Source organism: Pseudorca crassidens, chromosome 7 (assembly GCF_039906515.1).
Source record: "Pseudorca crassidens isolate mPseCra1 chromosome 7, mPseCra1.hap1, whole genome shotgun sequence".
NCBI lineage: Eukaryota > Metazoa > Chordata > Mammalia > Artiodactyla > Delphinidae > Pseudorca > Pseudorca crassidens.
In genome coordinates this window covers 58,797,527-58,814,332 of record NC_090302.1, presented here as the reverse complement: position 1 = coordinate 58,814,332, position 16,806 = coordinate 58,797,527, and the positions used below count along the sequence as shown (strand labels likewise).

At 43.3% G+C, this 16,806-nt stretch overlaps 1 protein-coding gene and 1 long non-coding RNA gene across 37 annotated transcripts in view; one reads left to right on the top strand and one right to left on the bottom strand.

Annotated features, from left to right (window-relative positions):
• Positions 1–16,806, top strand: part of PTPRD (protein tyrosine phosphatase receptor type D) — a 2,145,367-nt gene that overhangs the window by 1,603,709 nt on the left and 524,852 nt on the right. For 6 of the 35 annotated variants that reach the window (XM_067744383.1, XM_067744381.1, XM_067744380.1 and 3 more), the window contains exon 1: positions 15,881–16,144. The exons of the other annotated variants lie outside the window; for them this stretch is intronic. The gene's annotated coding sequence lies outside the window, so the exon portion shown is untranslated. Of the gene's footprint in view, positions 1–15,880; positions 16,145–16,806 lie in introns of those variants that run through there. 35 annotated transcript variants of the gene reach the window in all.
• LOC137227055 (uncharacterized) lies at positions 2,247–9,105 on the bottom strand. Of its 2 annotated transcripts, none has more exons than XR_010944671.1 (3): positions 8,094–9,105; positions 5,965–6,220; positions 2,247–3,136 (listed from the first exon to the last, which is right to left on the bottom strand). It is a non-coding gene; the product is annotated as an uncharacterized lncRNA (long non-coding RNA). The 2 variants fall into 2 exon arrangements; XR_010944672.1 differs by having other exon boundaries at positions 6,011–6,220.

Sequence of the window (16,806 nt, the reverse complement as noted above, 5' to 3'; positions counted from 1 at the left end):
GAATCTAGAAAATGGTGCACAAATGTGTTTTACTATTCACATGCGGTGGCCCGTTAGTTCATACGGAGTCCACCACTGATGGCCTCCAGGAGACTATTTTGTTTCTTGCCTCCCTCTCTTCTCTATTTCTTGTCACTCATATTTCTCTGTAGGTTTGTAGAGCCACAAGCCTAACACCAGCAAGACCTTGTTTCCTTGTTTCATTCTTTAGAATGAATCACTATATAAAAGAACCCTCCTTTTGTTACTACTGATTTAAGTTCATAGTATAATTTTCAGGCCTTATTAAGATGGAATAGATGAGAATGAAGAGAAAAGAAAAAAATTTAAAGAGAGAGAATACCGTCCGTTTATCACTCATGCATTCATTCGAAAATCAAACACATATTTATAATTGACCTGTTATATGCCGGGCACCATCCTAGGAACTAGGGTAGGGATATACAGGAAATCAAATCTTTTCAGTCCCTACCTTCAGGGAACTTAGATTCCGGTGGAGAAAAATAAATCATACACAAATAATAAAAACAACCACATATCACATGACAATAATACCTCAGAGGAAAAATAAAGCAGGGCAATAAGATAGAGATGATAGACATAGTGGCATTTTATGCCAGCGGGTCAGAGAATGTGGCAATGTATGTAAAGCTTCTTTCATTCAATATTTATCAACTGCCTTTGAAGAGCTGGGTACTGTATGAGGTCCAAGATGAATAAGACACGGTCCCTGCCCTCCAGGTGCCGTCAGCTCAGTGGAGAATCTCGCCACCTGCTCCATTAGGCAGACAGATTAGAAGTCTGAGGGCATATTGAGGCAGTAACATTGTACACAGCCACCAATTTGAACAGATTGTAAGTATTCCAAAACTCACAGTGGTTTCCATAAAAATAATTCTCACTTCAAGTAAACATTTTCAGTTGGTGAGTAACTCTATTTTCCACCGACAGCCCTCATATTTGAGGGCTTCCTTAATGCAACGATGACTGGTTCTTCTGATTGGTTGCCAAGGATTCTTTGGGTCCTTATTGAAATGTACTTGCTCAACTCCTCCAAAGCAACTTGGCTGGCTCCTTGTTGTACTGGCAGATTCTCCCTCCTGTACTGAAAAATTTGTTCTTTCTGAAAAAGTTAGACTGTCCCTGGATGGTTTTCATGAAAAGATAAAAAAGAAAGAATTACAGGGTTTTTTGTTTTTTGAAAGTAAGTGATGAAGCACTTTGTATCCACAAGGTTTACACAAATGTAGGTCACATCCTAGTGACGTGCCATTTTATCCTCATTCTATCATGCTTTGTGCAGATACCTGGCTCCGAATGTCCGGATTCATCAAGAAGGCAGAGAAAAGTATAATTATGGTCCCAAAACTAGCTTGTATAAACAGCTGCTCTTCTTTATTGTGTTTTTAATACAACCTCCATACCCCAAGCTTTACAGAGTTTGTAATAATATAACATTGTTACAAAGAAAACTCAGTCATGGGAGGGAACAGCGCTGAGCAGAGAAGTCTTTGTTTTCCCGAAGACAGAGCCTTTTTTGATAGGGGTTGGGAGATCATATCACACACAGTTGTTCCGGAGTAAGGGAGACAGACTTGCTGATCTCTGCTAGCACAGACAATGATAATCCACTCACTCCGCAGGCTCCATGTTGGAACCTTCCTCGTCTTCACATCCCTCACCCTTCACCCCAGTTAGAAGACTCAGGAGAGGAAATTATTTTGGCTGAGCTGAGACATAAGCACAGGTGGTACCACTTGTTGTAAACTTTTCGGTTTTTATTGGGGGCTATGAACTGACTTTTAAGTGGTTTTGCTCTGACCGAGAAACAGGAGAGCAAGGGCTCTCGGCCCTGGCTGTTGATCGATTGCACTGCTGCTGATTTCCAGAGGTTGCCATCTTGCAGAGGACAGACGCGTTTCTTCCCTGTGGCATCTCAGGACCATGGCGCCAGCCTGAATCACAGCCAAAGATCCTCATTTCTTTACTGCTCCAAACAGACAAACAGTGCATTTGGGCGGTTCTGCCTATTCTCTGCTGGGGAAATTTCACACCAAAATTTGAGCTTTGTTGAGCTATTCCCCTCCCCCTACTATTTTTTTTTTTTTTTTTTTTTTTACTGTGCCAAGGTAAAAAAACAATATATCATAAATTTTATCTTTTTCCTACATGTTGGAGTCCTTCCCATTGGTATAGTTTTCATTCTTATCACGGCCTCATTTATAGCAGCTTCCACTGCTGTGATCATGTCAGCTTTAGGTGTAAATGACAGACAGGAATTTTGCTATCAAAAAGTCAATCACTGGATAAGATCAAGAACTTAGTTCTAAATATAAACTCTTTCTCAGCACTTGCAAATAATAAATTCTGCCAAAGTTTAATGTTATGCTAAAATTCCCCATAGGAATTCTGCTCCTCCCTAAAAATTCTGTTTTCTAAGGATGTCACTCAAGGTGAAATTTACTCCAATGAATCTTAAGTAGCTGATCCTGTGGCTTTATTTGTATGTCCTACATTACTTTGGTGATAGGTGCTAACATAAAACTTTCATTTTCAGCTCTGTGAACTTTGATTCACAGAATACGCTGCAATTAAGTAACTTTTCAGGGTGGCCTTCCAAAATGGGAAGGGTGTCCAGTTGTTGGTGGGTTTGGCTTAGGTTGTGCAGTTTGTTTGTTTGGGTTGTATGTTTTGAACATGTGCCCAGGGCTTTTAAAACGAGTGATGGGAACATTTGTATAAATGGAATTGAAAGCAACGGAACAGGCATTGCCAACACTCTAATTATGAACCTAGCAACATGGGTACTGATTTGAGAGTTTAAAGGGTATAAGACAAAATATATGGAAAGGAGGGGAACCTGGTGGTCTCAGATAAGATGGCTGTGTTTTCTTCTTAGCATGCAGGAAGTAAAAAGCATACAGCTCTCTTACCCTTTTGGATAACCAAAGATATGGCAAACTGGGGCCCTTTTTCCCAATACCCTTTTCACTATGAGGCACCATCTGGACAGAGGGTAAAGTTTCAAGGGAGCTAGAGTAGTCATTTATGTCAGGTCATGAGTATATCCACTCCCCGCTCCTCTCCATAATGTTTCCTTCAAGGCCAAAGGACCGGTGCATCATGGGGTGTTGAACTAGAGGAGAGAGAGAGAGAGAGAGAGAGAGAGAGAGATCACGTTGGCGCCATAACCCTTACGACTTTCAGTTGCCCAAGAGGAAAAATACCAAATTCTTTGGAACCTCTCTTCTTTTGACAGACAAATTTCCCAGAAACTGTAACCAGAATAACTTGAGGCTTGTTAAACAAGAGGGTATTACTAAGGTTGGGGTGGTGAACCAAAAGAATCTGGAAAGTTTGAGAATTGACAAGATATGGGTGGTTGGCACACACTTTCTCTTAATTTTTGAGTTTTTTTTTCCCTCCCTTTCATCTTCATTTCCAGGTAAGTATATTTCATTCCAGACTTAAAATCAAAATTCTCTTCTCTCCAGTCTCTGCGTAGATTAGGAGTAATTAAAAGATAAACATAACCTTGTCTCCTCCCTTTGAAATGCATAGTTTTATTCTAAAGAAGATTTCATTGACGGGTCTCTTTTACTCTTGTTTCCTCCAAGTTATATATGAGATCGTATTTCCAAGGTAGCTATTATGCTGTTCTAATATAATTTAAGGGCAGAGTGGGGGGAGATAGCTAGCTGAGAGCATCGTTTACTTTTAAGGCTTTTTTAAAACTGATGGAAAATGACACACACCAACACAAATAGTTCACGGCCGATTCTCTCCCTGAGTATGAGGTCTAGAACTAGTGAGTTCCCATATAGAAGGCTGAAGCCCACTGAAATGCCCCAGCAGGCAGACACACACAGACACACACAACACACACACACACAGACACACACACACACACACACACACACACACACACACACACACACACACACACACACACACACACACACACACACACACACACACACACACACTGCCAGAAGCTAGGAGCTTCCTTGAGAACAAGGACATCGGTTAGAAAAAGCCAGCTGTGCAGAGCAGAATTAAAAAGCTTCTAGATTTAGGTAAAATAGTGCCACCTGTAATTTTTTTTTTTCCTTTTAAAAAGTATGGAAGAAAGAAAAAGGCAAGTTCTAGAAAAACGCAGCTAGCCTTTTAGGAAATGCCAAAATCTGCTCAGCTGTACTGGGTTATTTTCCTAGGAACAATACAACAAATCAATGGGTTTGAATTTAGTTATCGTGGTGGTTTTCAGAATGCCCCAAAAACTTGCCCCGAATTCTGACTCCCAGAAACTAGCCCAGAGGTTCTGATTCAGAGCATGGGTATTTTACTATCCACAAAATTATTATTAGCCTTAAAGAGACGGTTGTTTTAAAATCCTCTGTAAACTGCAAAGAGCCACATAAATGTTAATATTTAACTCATATGGTGTGGACAGTGTCCCTTGAATTTGTTGGATACTGTGCTAAGAACTCATGGTGAAATAAAGGAAGTCTGCTGTAGTGGCGTAGTTTGCACAGTTGATCATTTTCTATTATTAGTATTTACCAAGAATACTCTCCTCTCAAGAAAATGAATTCCTTAAGCAAAAATTTGTGAGCAACATCTTCCTCTCCCAAAGTAGTAGTTTTGTTGTTCCTGATTTAACTCAAAAATAACACATGAGCATCAAAACTTAAGTCCAGATTGTTTCCAAGGGGTGGGGGAAGGTTTCAGTATTTCTGATCCTTTCTTTGTTTTAATCACAGATTTATTCGGGGGTGGTGGTGGCTGGAATTTAGGCTACTTTGATGGCATTGCTTCCTCTTTTAATTGGACTGCAGGGAATGAAAATCATTAGGGTATGTTTGCATTGTATTTGGATGAAAGGGTTTTCCTTACTCTGTGTGCCCTGCTCACAGAACACATTCTTAGAATGACTTAATAGTGCATAGTTGACATACCTTACACACAGTGGAGGCCTGAATGAATGAGCCGTGGGATGAATGGGCATACATGAAAACTAAGTAAAAAGAAATGCTAAAAACACCCCACCAGTATCCAGAATTTGGGCTGTGTTTCATTTGTAGCTACTACTTAAAAATGGAATCCAATTAACGGGCCATTTCTTTTTCAATTATAAACGTGCTTTCACAAAGAATCCTGGAGCTGGGAGGTACTTTAGAAAAACTAATCTAGTCTAGTGTGTTTTCAAATTATGCTTCCTAGAGCTGTAAAGCAAGGTTACTCCACCTTGGTTAACATTTGAGTCACTTGGGTAGCTTTTTAAAAAATTATGCTAGTGCCCCATTCCCAAAGAATCCAATTCAGCTTATATGAGTGCCCTCTGGGCATATGGTTTAAAAGTGTTCCAGGTGATTTGAATGTTCAGCCAGGGGTGCGACCCACCATTCTAGGGGTTCGACACTCCCAACATTTAGACTTGTGGTCTTATAAATGCAAGTCTACTCTCTGGGGACAATACGATAGAATATATTAAACTGGGGTAACTGGGATATGCTTATGCCCAGTAGGGCTCACATTCATTTCAAAGAAAACACTAGACTTCTAAAAAAATTCAGTTCAACAGTGTTGTATCTTGAACTCTTTGTACAAGACATTCTGCAGGTATACAAGGGACGCACAGAAGATTAAGGCCCAACTTTCTCTTGAAGATTTTACAGTCTTGCCATCTGGAAACATACCAAGCAGAGGCACAGGGAAGGAATGAGAAAACCAAGTATAAACATGACTTTGATAAAAGGCAGGTGTGTTATGGATGGCACAGGAAGGATTGAATCATGGATGAAATATAGTTTTCAGCATTTGCTCTAATAGCCACCTCTTCTTTCCCCAGCCTAACTGACCAAACTGAGCAGTCCTGACATCCACAGTCTGGGAACACAGCCTGCTCTGGGGCAGTGCAGGAATAAAAAGGAAAAATAATGCAGGCGCTGTGCTCCTTCTTACCTCCACTTGGTACAAGGTAGGATATTTCCTAGAGCCTGAAACTCACCAGGCAGGAGGTTCTTCTGACGGAGAAAGCATGGGTGCCAAGTGTCCATTTCAGGACTGCTTCTAGGTGTCTGACACTTGTTTCTTTGTCAAGGGGAAGGCAGAGAAAAACTCCTGCCTGACTTGATTTGCTTTTGTGCTTCCTGAGGTCAGAGATTGTTAATAGTCCCAGTTTGGTTCATCTCCTGGCATGGATAATGAGCAAAGTTGACTGAAAGAAAGAAAGAAACAAAGGGAGAGAGGGAAAAAGAAAGGAGGGAGGAAGGAAGTGATGAAGGGAAGGGAAGGAAAGAAAGAGAAAGAGAGAGTTAAAAGTTTCCATTGTTTTTTGCTCTTCATATTGGTCTTAACTCAGAATTTTTGGAATTTCTCTGTTCTCTTCTTAAACATAGTCACCTGGCAAAAGAACTTTCAAGTTGTGATTAGACATAAGCTTGCATAATTTCCCACTGATTCCATCCAGTGCATTCTCATATTTATAATATGTTACCATTCCAGTCAATGGATGGATACCAATAAAACGAGCTATGGAACACATCTTGGGCATGAGTGCTTTCTGTGATCTTTTATCCTACTTCAGTAGACTGTTTATCTAGCAGAAGAGAGATTCGAAGAATTAGTTTTTTGTTTGTTTGTTTGTTTGTTTTTAACAAATAAAGCCACAAGTTTATTACCATGTGAGTTTAGAATCCAGTATAGTGAAATAATGCAACAGAGAAAAAATGGCCTAGGGAAGCCTGAAGAGTCAGATGTTTTAAATGAAGAAGTGATCGTGTCTGGGTAGAAGAATCAGGAAAACAAAGAAAAGCCCAACTCTTTGATGAAATGACTCTTAAAGGCTGGATGGGAGTTCAGCGTGTAGGTGATCATAGGAAGCTTTCTGGCTAAGAAAAAATGCACGTTTTTGTTCAGACAGTTCTGGAGTTTAGGGTATTGGTCGTAAAGAGGTGGAAGTTTAAAATGGAAAAATGGATTCAGGCAGCATTCCATTTGTGGTGGCCTTTGAATGCGGTAGAACATTTGTACTTAGTTTGGTCAATAATCATGAACCACTGAGGGTTTTTTATTTACTTATTTTTGAGCATGGAAGTTACATAACCAAACGTGTGCTTTATTAAAGTTAATTGGGCAGCACAGTGGAGAATGGATTGGGGCCAATAAGAAAAAGATTAGGAGCAGAAGAATATACAAAAAATTATTATTGTACTAGTCCAAAGAAAACTAGCGATGTTTGTATTAGAAAGATGGGTTTTGGTGGTAAGGAGACAAAATGCAACCTTCAAGAATTAATACCAGATAATAACTAACCAAGAATGGTGTTTCCACATTTATAAAACAGCACGGAATTGAATAGACTAAAGTAATAATATATGTGGGAAATAATAGTTTTTGTTTTGCCTCTTGAAATTTCTGCTGGACCTGTCTAGTGTTACTAGTAACTTTGGAGATGTGGTCAATGAGTTTTGAAAATCAGGATGCGTTGGAATAATATAGGTGATGATATAAGAAAAAAATGTACAGATAAATGAATGCTCTGTCCACCTAATAGAGTGTACCTAGTTAAAAATGCAAAGTTCAGTATGAAGGATTTTTTTCTACTGAACTGATCAGTTATTTTGACATCTTGTAGGAAACCATGAAAGTCTGTAATTACTCTCATTAAGAATTCTATGGGACTTCCCTGGTGGTGCAGTGGTTAAGAATCCACCTGCCAATGCAGGGGACACGGGTTCGAGCCCTGGTCTGGGAAGATCCCACATGCCGCGGAGCAACTAAGCCCGTGAACCACAACTGCTGAAGCCCATGTGCCTAGAGCCTGTGCTCTGCAACAAGAGAAGCCACCACAATGAGAAGCCCACACACCGTAACAAAGAGTAGCCCTGGCTCTCTGCAATTAGAGAAAGCCTGCACGCAGCCACGAAGACCCAGTGCAGCCAAAAATGAAAAATAATTTAAAAAAAAAATTCTGTGGAAGTATGAATCCATCCACTCCTGTTCAGATTCTATTATGATTTCTTGTCTGTGACATTTTGTTGTGTGTTTTAGTGAGGCCTAACTCTTAACCAAACTCTCTGTCACTGTACCTTTCAGCACAGGCCCAATAGGAGGGACTCTGAAGGTGACATCTGACCAGCCACAGTGGTATCCATCGTCCATCAAGTCATTCAGCAGAAATCTTTTGAGATCTGCTTATAGTTCAGCTTCTGTGCTTGTTGATAGTGATATATAAGAGTGTGGAGATGTTCAGAGATTAATAGGGTGTGAATACACACAAAAAAAGACAGAGACATAGGAAATAAGAAAAGAAAAGAATGTGAGACCAGAGGTAGGACAAAGTCATTCTACTTAATGAACTACAGGAAACTTTGTAAAGAAAGTGATGTTTCACATGAAATAAGTAATTATCATCAATTCATTTCCTCTTTCTCTCTTCCTAGCTCCATCCTTCCCTTCCTTTACTTTCCCAAATATTTATGGAGTACATACAGTGCTTAAAGCCTTATGATAAGATTTTTGGCTCCAGTCAGACATGAATATGCTGTCAAACCACTGAAAAAGAACATTTGCCAAGTATGGACACACCCAGTAGAAATCAAGTGGCATAATGAAGAATAAGATAAATATAGGAGTGTAAGACAAAGATAGAGAAAGGTTTGAAAAGTGGCTGAAAAAATAGTCGTCTTGATGTCTTCGCTGTGTTCATGGTCTTGAAAATTGCTCTCAAATGCCTGCGGAAACATCCACAGCTATGCTGCACCTGGGAAGCAAGGTGAAATCTGGTAACTGGGGTCTCGTTCCAGGATACAAGGACTGGTTTGTCACTGGTCATTTATAATTCCCAGCCTGTGAAGAGATATACTCCCTATTACATAGAAATCAATTTGTGGTGTTTCGATTCTGAGTTAGTTTCTGAAAATCATTTTCTGAAACCCTATTTGAAAGACCGTTTACAAATAACTTCATGACTCTGTATGGCTTTCTTGCTAAAACTGTGAAGACAACTTTGTTGGTGGACACAGAAATCTTAATAGTGTTGAAAAGCTGCTGTGCTTCGGGTTTTACTTTACCCTTGTGTTTTTTTGTTTTTTTTTTGTTTTTTTTTTTGCGGTACGCAGGCCTCTCACTGCTGTGGCCTCTCCCGTTGTGGAGCACAGTCTCCGGATGCGCAGGCTCAGTGGCCATGGCTCACGGGCCCAGCCGCTCCACGGCATGTGGGATCTTCCCGGACCAGGGCACAAACCTGCGTCCCCTGCATCCGCAGGCGGACTCTCAACCACTGCGCCACCAGGGAAGCCCTACCCTTGTGGTTTTGTTCTTTGTTTTTTTCCTCTCTCTCTAACCACTGAATCTTTTTTTTTAATTAATTAATTAATTAATATTTTGGCTGCGTTGGGTCTTCGTTGATGTGCACGGGGTTTCTCTAGTTGCGGCGAGCAGGGGCTACTCTTCGTTTCAGTGTGCGGGCTTCTCATGGCAGTGGCTTCTCCTGTTGCGGAGCATGGGTTCTAGGTGTGCGGGCTCAGTAGTTGTGGCTTGTGGGCTCTAGAACGCAGGCTCAGTAGTTGTGGCTCACCGGCTTAGTTGCTTGGTGCCACGTGGGATCTTCCTGGACCAGGGCTTGAACCTGTGTCCCCTGCATTGGCAGGTGGATTCCCAACCACTGTTCCACCAGGGAACTCCCTAACCATTGATTCTTGGAGCACATTCTTTCATTAAGGAGATTTAGCACCCTCCACAGTAGCTGCGGGCAAGACATTAACATCCTGCAGCACATCCTAGTCTTGAAAGATGAGTCAGCCTTGTGCAAATGAAATATATTAAACAAATGCTGCTTTACTTTTCTCTCATTCTCTTAAAACAATACCAACTCTGGCCAGGGAACCAATAATAAACTGTAGTCGGGCTTCCCTAGTGGCGCAGTGGTTGAGAGTCCGCCTGCCGATGCAGGGGACACGGGTTCGTGCCCTGGTCCGGGAAGATCCCACATGCCGCGGAGCGGCTGGGCCCGTGAGCCATGGCCGCTGAGCCTGCGCGTCCGGAGCCTGTGCTCCGCAACGGGAGAGGCCACAACAGTGAGAGGCCCGCGTACCGCAAAAAAAACAAAAACCAAAAAACTAAAATACTGTAGTTTCAAATTTAACTTCATCTCCAGGTTAGGTCCCATGACATTGACATTCGATAGATATTGAAACCAAGCTTTTCCTCTTTTAAAGAATCTTGTTATCCCTCCCAAGAAATCTCAGTGATTCATTCCCATCCTTGCCCCATTCTTCTGCCATTCAGCAAAAGGGAGCCTGTTCCATCAGTTTCTGGTCTCTGTAAACCTCCTCCTCTGTTGAGTGATTAATTACTAGCTTTCTGGTGACTTCTTAATTTTGTTCTGTATTTTTAAATATTCCTTCATTTCAAAATTCTCTAGTGTAAGATACAAACACTAAACGGAATATAAGTAACGGCAATTACTTTCCTCTCTATTCAGCTTTGTCTTTACTATTAAAGGCACCATTTAAAATGCATAAAAATCATAAAAGTTTAAAACTTCAAAATAAACACGAGGCAATTAATTTTCTTAATGAAAACATTAGCATTTAAAGGTTAAAGTGACAAAAAATATGCTTATTCCTTAACATTACTAACAAAGTACCCATTTGTGTTAGCATGAGTTGTCTTTTTTAAAGATGTTCCAAGTATACAAAGAGAGATGGCCTCTGAATATTTAGACACAGTAGATTTAAAACAGCAAAACCAAAACACACTTTTATTGTTGGAAATACTGAAATCCACCGCTTCGTGTATGAGTTAATGGAACTTCTTGACAAATCACCTGTTAAATTTTAGCTGACAGCTTGTCATATATTAATTATAAATAATTGTAATATACGGCTATCATAATACATGCAATACAAAAAAATAGGAAAGGTAATTAGAGTCTATCCTTTATTTTCCCCCTTCACTTCTTGCTCACAAGAAAAAAATGACCCAATGTTTCACTTGGGTTGGGATAGTGCCAATGGTTAATGGAATGCCCCACTCTACTAAAGAATTTAATGGGAATATCCATTTGTCACAGTTGCATGCTGTAATCTCCAGTAGCAGAGCCAATGGAAAATAGCATCGTACCATAATGTCCTCTATACTCGGCAGGTGAGGGTGAAAGGCAGCCGCTGAACTGAACAGTCAGGGGAGAAAGCTTGGCTTTTCTAGGCCTGTCTTTAGAGAAAGATGTGGATTTCTTTTAAGAGAACATTGCTGCCTGACAGCAATAAGAAACGCAGCCCTGGAGAAAAAGAAAGTACATTTCTTTCATATGGAAAAAAAGCGGGAATGTTTGCATAGCATGTCTCAAAATCTCTAACCACCTCTTGGTCTACCGGAAGCCCACCTGTTTGTAAAGAGACTTTGGGTAGTGGTATCAGAAAGACCAAGGTTAGATGCTCATTTCAGTCACCTCCTACTTTTGAGTTTGAGCTTTCAAATCTGAGGGGTGCGAATAACAGCGCCTAAACTTGCAATGCTACTGGTAGAATCCATAGAACTGTATGAGTCCTTTAAAAATTAGCATGGCACCTGAGTTGTCTTCCTTTCTTCTTCACAGTTTAGGTGGAATTATAGTGTAGTCTGATGACTTTATATGTGTATAGTTTGTGTTCTCAAATGAATGAAAATATTGTTTAGTTTAGGGACTGTGTTTTGTATATATTTGTTTTATCTTTCTCATGTGCCAGGTCTGTGTTTGATCAAGAAATATGCTACTGAGAAATGCCGTGTGAATTAAATTTGAAAAACTCTCTCAAACATGTTAACACTTGTAGAGATTGGTATTTAAGTTGCTTGAGGATTAAAACCATTGTTATTCCATGTATGCATTTAGCAGCAAATTAATAATATATTAGGCGTAGCTAGCACCTATAGGAAGAGGTCTCAGATACTCATTTCAGCGCCTATGAAACAGTTTACTCTCTTCAGAATACATCATTTGAACCTATGTTGTATTTCTCCATTCTAACTGGATTCAATACAAACCACTGTAGCCTTCACAAAGAATATGTGATCAGCAACAATTACTGCAGTTCCTTGGTTAATAATTTATAACCAGAATAGAAGTAAAAACACAAGATTTTGAAGTCAAACAGTTGTAGTTTCTAGATTCTAGCTTGGCCACTCACTAGCTCTGTCAGCTTGGCCAGATCACTTATCCTCTCTGTCCCTGTTTCCTCACTTATACAATGGGGCTAATGATAGGTAATTAGCAGGGCAGGTGTTAAGATTGGAGGTGAGGCAGAGGCTTTGAAACTTTTTCTGTTAATCACTAGCCACAGGACAGAAACATAAGTTTTATAAAACAATGTTTAATACATATAATGCACTCTCTTTTCTTTCCTACTTTCATTTAAAAAATTGTTCATGACCCACTAGATTCATGACCCAGAAAAGGTCATGACGTGCCTTTTGAAAACCAGGGGGATAGCATGATGTTTAGCACATAATACAAGTGTAACATAAGATTACTGTTATTCTCCTTACATTATTTTCAGCCTTATTTTTAGGCTGCTTCACGATAGATGAGTATAAAATCTTTCGAGTACTTCTAGGAATTAACTTCCTTGGATGGGGTCCAAAATAGACTCATACTCATCGTATGCTGAATTATGCACTAGAGGGGGTTGTGCTGTAGCAAAGCTTCTGTGTGCTATTCATCAAAGAATGTTAGAGCTGGAAAGGAACTAAGAAAATGTCTAGTACCATTCCTTCATTTTCCTTCATGTAAGTATTTATAGTTTTAAAATATTCTATATTTATTACTCATTGATAAGTTGAAAAACTGGCTTCTTGGATCCAGAACTAGGAGGTAATTAGGAATAGTTAGGGGAGAGGGGACACTGGGTCATGACATCTGGGGTTTTGTTCTCCTTCTGCCACCAAAGAGTTGGGTCACCTTAAACTCTCAGGGACTCAGTTTCCTTACTTGTAAAATTAGGTGATTTCAGCAGATGATTAGCCCACCTCTGACGTTTTTATGACCTCAAAGCTCCAAATGGTAAACTCTCCTAGAGGTTGTAGTAGATGCCACAGGGTGCTGTTTTGTTACAAATCTGATCTGAGTATATTGATGTGTGTATATTGGCCTTCAGTCTTATTCCCACTACAACTCAGTTGTACAGAGAAAGCTTGGTTCCTCTACGTGCTCTCTCTTTCTCTTATCACCCTGAATAACGCTGTCTCTTTTGCCCAATAATAGCTCAGATTCTCTAGTCACCTCCTTCCACTGCTACTTTTTTCTCTAAGATGTTTGCTTGTAGTGGGACAGGAACATCGAGGACCTCATGGTGTCAGGAAAGTTGGGTCCTTGGTCTTGTGTAATTTATGTATACTGTCCTCTGTCTCCTCTGATTTCTGGGTCCCTTTTCCTCCTACTTGTTGCTCACCTTGGTAATCATCATCACTAAGTTCTCTAGTTAACCTAACTCGCTACCAATGGGATATGTTGATCCTGTTTCTTTTTCGACTAGGCTCCCAGGTAGTAATCAGACTTCCCAGCTGGTATCTTAAATCAGGTCAGAACTGGTCAGATCTTCTTAAATGAGGTAGAGGGATGTGTGTCTCTCCATCAAAGACAACAGCAGAGGAAATTCAGGGTTTTTTAAAACTCTGTTTGTTCCTCTAACATCCAACTTTGCAAGAGGAAAGTGGGGCTCACCAGTTGATGGGGGAGGGTGTGGCAATGAGAAAGCCAAATCAGAGTTTACACCTTGAGTGAGAATCACCTGTGCAGAGGCTCAGATTTCTGAAATCCATCCTTAGGGCATAAGGAACAGGTGTTCAGCATACCTTCTCGGCTTTTCAGTTCCTCGCATTATCAGAAAGTCCTGAAGGCTTGCCCAGGAATAGCTGTCTTCTTGATTTTTACTATGAGGCTAACCATTTAAAAAAAAAGAACAGGGAAGACTCATGCTAAGATGATCCTCCCCCCTCTCCCCTCAAATTGCTGGAGGACTAAACTTCATTTAGAGTGAAGCCTTTCAAAAATAGGTGATTTCTTTCTGGAGCACACAGGGGATGGAGGATTACTGACCGATCCTTCAGTGCCTTTCAGGAGCGCAGCATGCAAAGGGTGGGAACAAATGGGCAGCTTGAGACAACAGTCAGGATGCCGAATCATTAGGCTGAATCTAAGAGGTCTGCTTACCTTTGCTCTTTCAAAGACTGCCTCGAGCCTGCAGGAATAAGTATTGTGTGTATGTGCTGGCCTGAACACACAATGAGCAAGGGAGGTGGCTGGAAGCCTTGACTTTCCTTAACCTTTCTGACCAAGTTTCTAATAAATTTTGGTAGGCCAATTGCCAATGGTGGCTTCCAGCTGCTGACTTTTTCCATGTGCGTGAGATCCTTGAGGAGGAAAGAAGGTTAAAATTTGCCCCTTTAGCTAACAATCCACATAGTGTGTTCTGTAGATGAAGCTTGTGTAGCCCAACAACTGTCTAGGGAGAGGGTTCTGTGGTGTCCTACAGAGAAGCTGGGGGGCATTGCGTTTTCAACATCATAAAAGCAAGTGGCATGGAAGCAAAACAAGAGTTATAACACTACGATCGATTCCATACTTCCCTTTCTTCCTCTGTGATTCCAAAGGGGATCCACCAAACATCCCTGAATGAGGCTACCGAGGTGAACTGGGACAGTGGACATAAACTGTGTCTCATCAACACGCTCCTTATATTTTTATCACTGCTTTGAATGGGGTGCAACCGGCATCTTTCCTCCCGTGTGCCAGGACCCGGGGCAGGAAGCACCCGGGTGTGCAGCTCTTAGGAGATGAGTGAATTTGTTAGAGGGGGGTCTTTTCTGTCCTGGTGGATGGCTGCTTGGGAGTGACGTCACCCAGCCCCCTCCTCTGCAAGTGTGTGTGTGAGTGAGTGAGTGTATGTGTGTGGGTTGCACGCCTCCTTCTCCCAGCTCTCCTGCCTCCTTCCTTCGCCCGTCCAGCTCTCTGGCCCTTTCAGTGGGTCAGGGGTCCAGACTGAGGGACTCGCCAGCGGGCCTGGCTCTCCCCTCGGCCGAGCGCACCCACACTCCCACTCTCGCGCCGGCAAAGTGCACGCACAATCCCTCAGCGCCGGGGCACCGCGATTCCGTGGGATCCCCAGCATGTTACGAGGATTTTCGAAATCAGTCAGACTAGGAAACAAAGAGAGAAGCTTTTCCAATCACTTTCCTGAGATTTTTCATTTAATTTGCCCATCAAACCATCTCGCCCTCAACCGTAACGACCGGGTTCACGCCAGGGCTGAGGGCTGGGCTGGACTGGCCATCCCTCGTCCTGGCCCTTGACTCCGCGCGGGTCGGTCTCCGGGCGTCGCCTAGCCCCCTCTCCCCGCCTCCCCACTCCCCCCGCCGGCCTCAGTTTCTGGTTACCTCTCGTGTGCGCTTCACTTTGGGGGGGGGGAAGAAGAGAAGAAGGGGAGGGAGGCGCTGAGGGGGGCAGCCGAGTTGCTATTTGTGGCCAAAGAATCCTCTTTAAAAGAAGCAGCAGCAGGAAGGAGGAAACAGGAGAGGCGGAGGGAGGAGAAGTTACGCGGCCCCGGACCCCCCAGCCGCGAGCGGCGGAGCGTCGAGGAGCGGGGGGAGGAGGAGGAAGAAGAGCGGGAGGCGGAGGGAGAGGAGACACACGGCGGCGGCGGCGGCGGCCGGAGAAGCAGGCGCAGGGCGCGCAGGAGGAGCGGGAGGAGGCGGAACAGCCGCGGAAGCCGCGGGCTCAGAAGGGCCAGGAGGACGGCCCGGGAAGAGGAGGCGGAGGCGGCGGCGGCGGAGGAGAAGTGGATAGGGGTGGAGGGAGGGAGGGCGGGGGGACGCGCTCCTTTGGATGCTGGATTTCGGCGTTTGGGACTCACTCGCTGACTCTCCTCCACTTCCTCGCTCTGGACTGGGCTGGCCGCTCGAGGAGCGGGCGGCGGCAGCCACGGGGGGGATTCCCGCGGCGGGGGCCGCAGCTGCGCGGGATTAAATCGGCCGCCCGGACTCCGGCGGCTGGGGCAGGCGTGGGCTGAGCGGCCGTGGAGGGGCGTGAAAGCGCTGGAGCAAAGTGCTGGTGGCGGCGCGGGAGGCGGTGGCGGAGGCTGCCCGGAGCCGACATGACCAGGTGAGTCTCCCGAGCTGATCCGGTCCGCCCCCCTGAGTCTTCCCGGGTCTGCGTCCTTCGGTGTCTGCGTCCGCGGCTCGCCCGGAGCCCGGCTCCCGCAGCCGGCAGGTCAGGGGCCGGAGCTGCACACTCCGGCGTCCGCGAGCCCAGCGCCCCGGCTCCGGAGCGCACAGTTTGCTCTTCGAAACCTCCTTGGGCAGAGGTCCTCCCCTACACGGTTCGCTTCTCGCTTAAAGCCTCAGACCAGGGAGAGTGGCAGTTCTAGAGAATGAAGGTGTTTGAATCTGTGTATTTGTGAGATTCCCCGCTTTCTCCTCCTGGGGTGGGCGTAGTATTGGGGAAATGGTGGAGCGGCGGGGCACTACGACCCTACCCAGGGATTCTGCCACTGCAGTTTTCTGTTTTTTCTTTGTTTTTTTTAAGAGGCAATGATTACTAATTTAAGGAGGGCTGGTTTTGGTGATTTCTTTCTTTCCTCTGAACTAGTGGGGAGAAGGAGAAATAGCAGGAGTCAAAGTCTACGCGGCTGCCATAGAGGAGGGGGATTGTTTTGGAGACCTTTCCGTGGCAGAATCAAAGCTCGTAGTTCTGCCACGGGAATCTGCTGTTCTTACACACTCATTCCGTAGGGAAGGGAACAAAGAATTTATCATGAAAAGTCC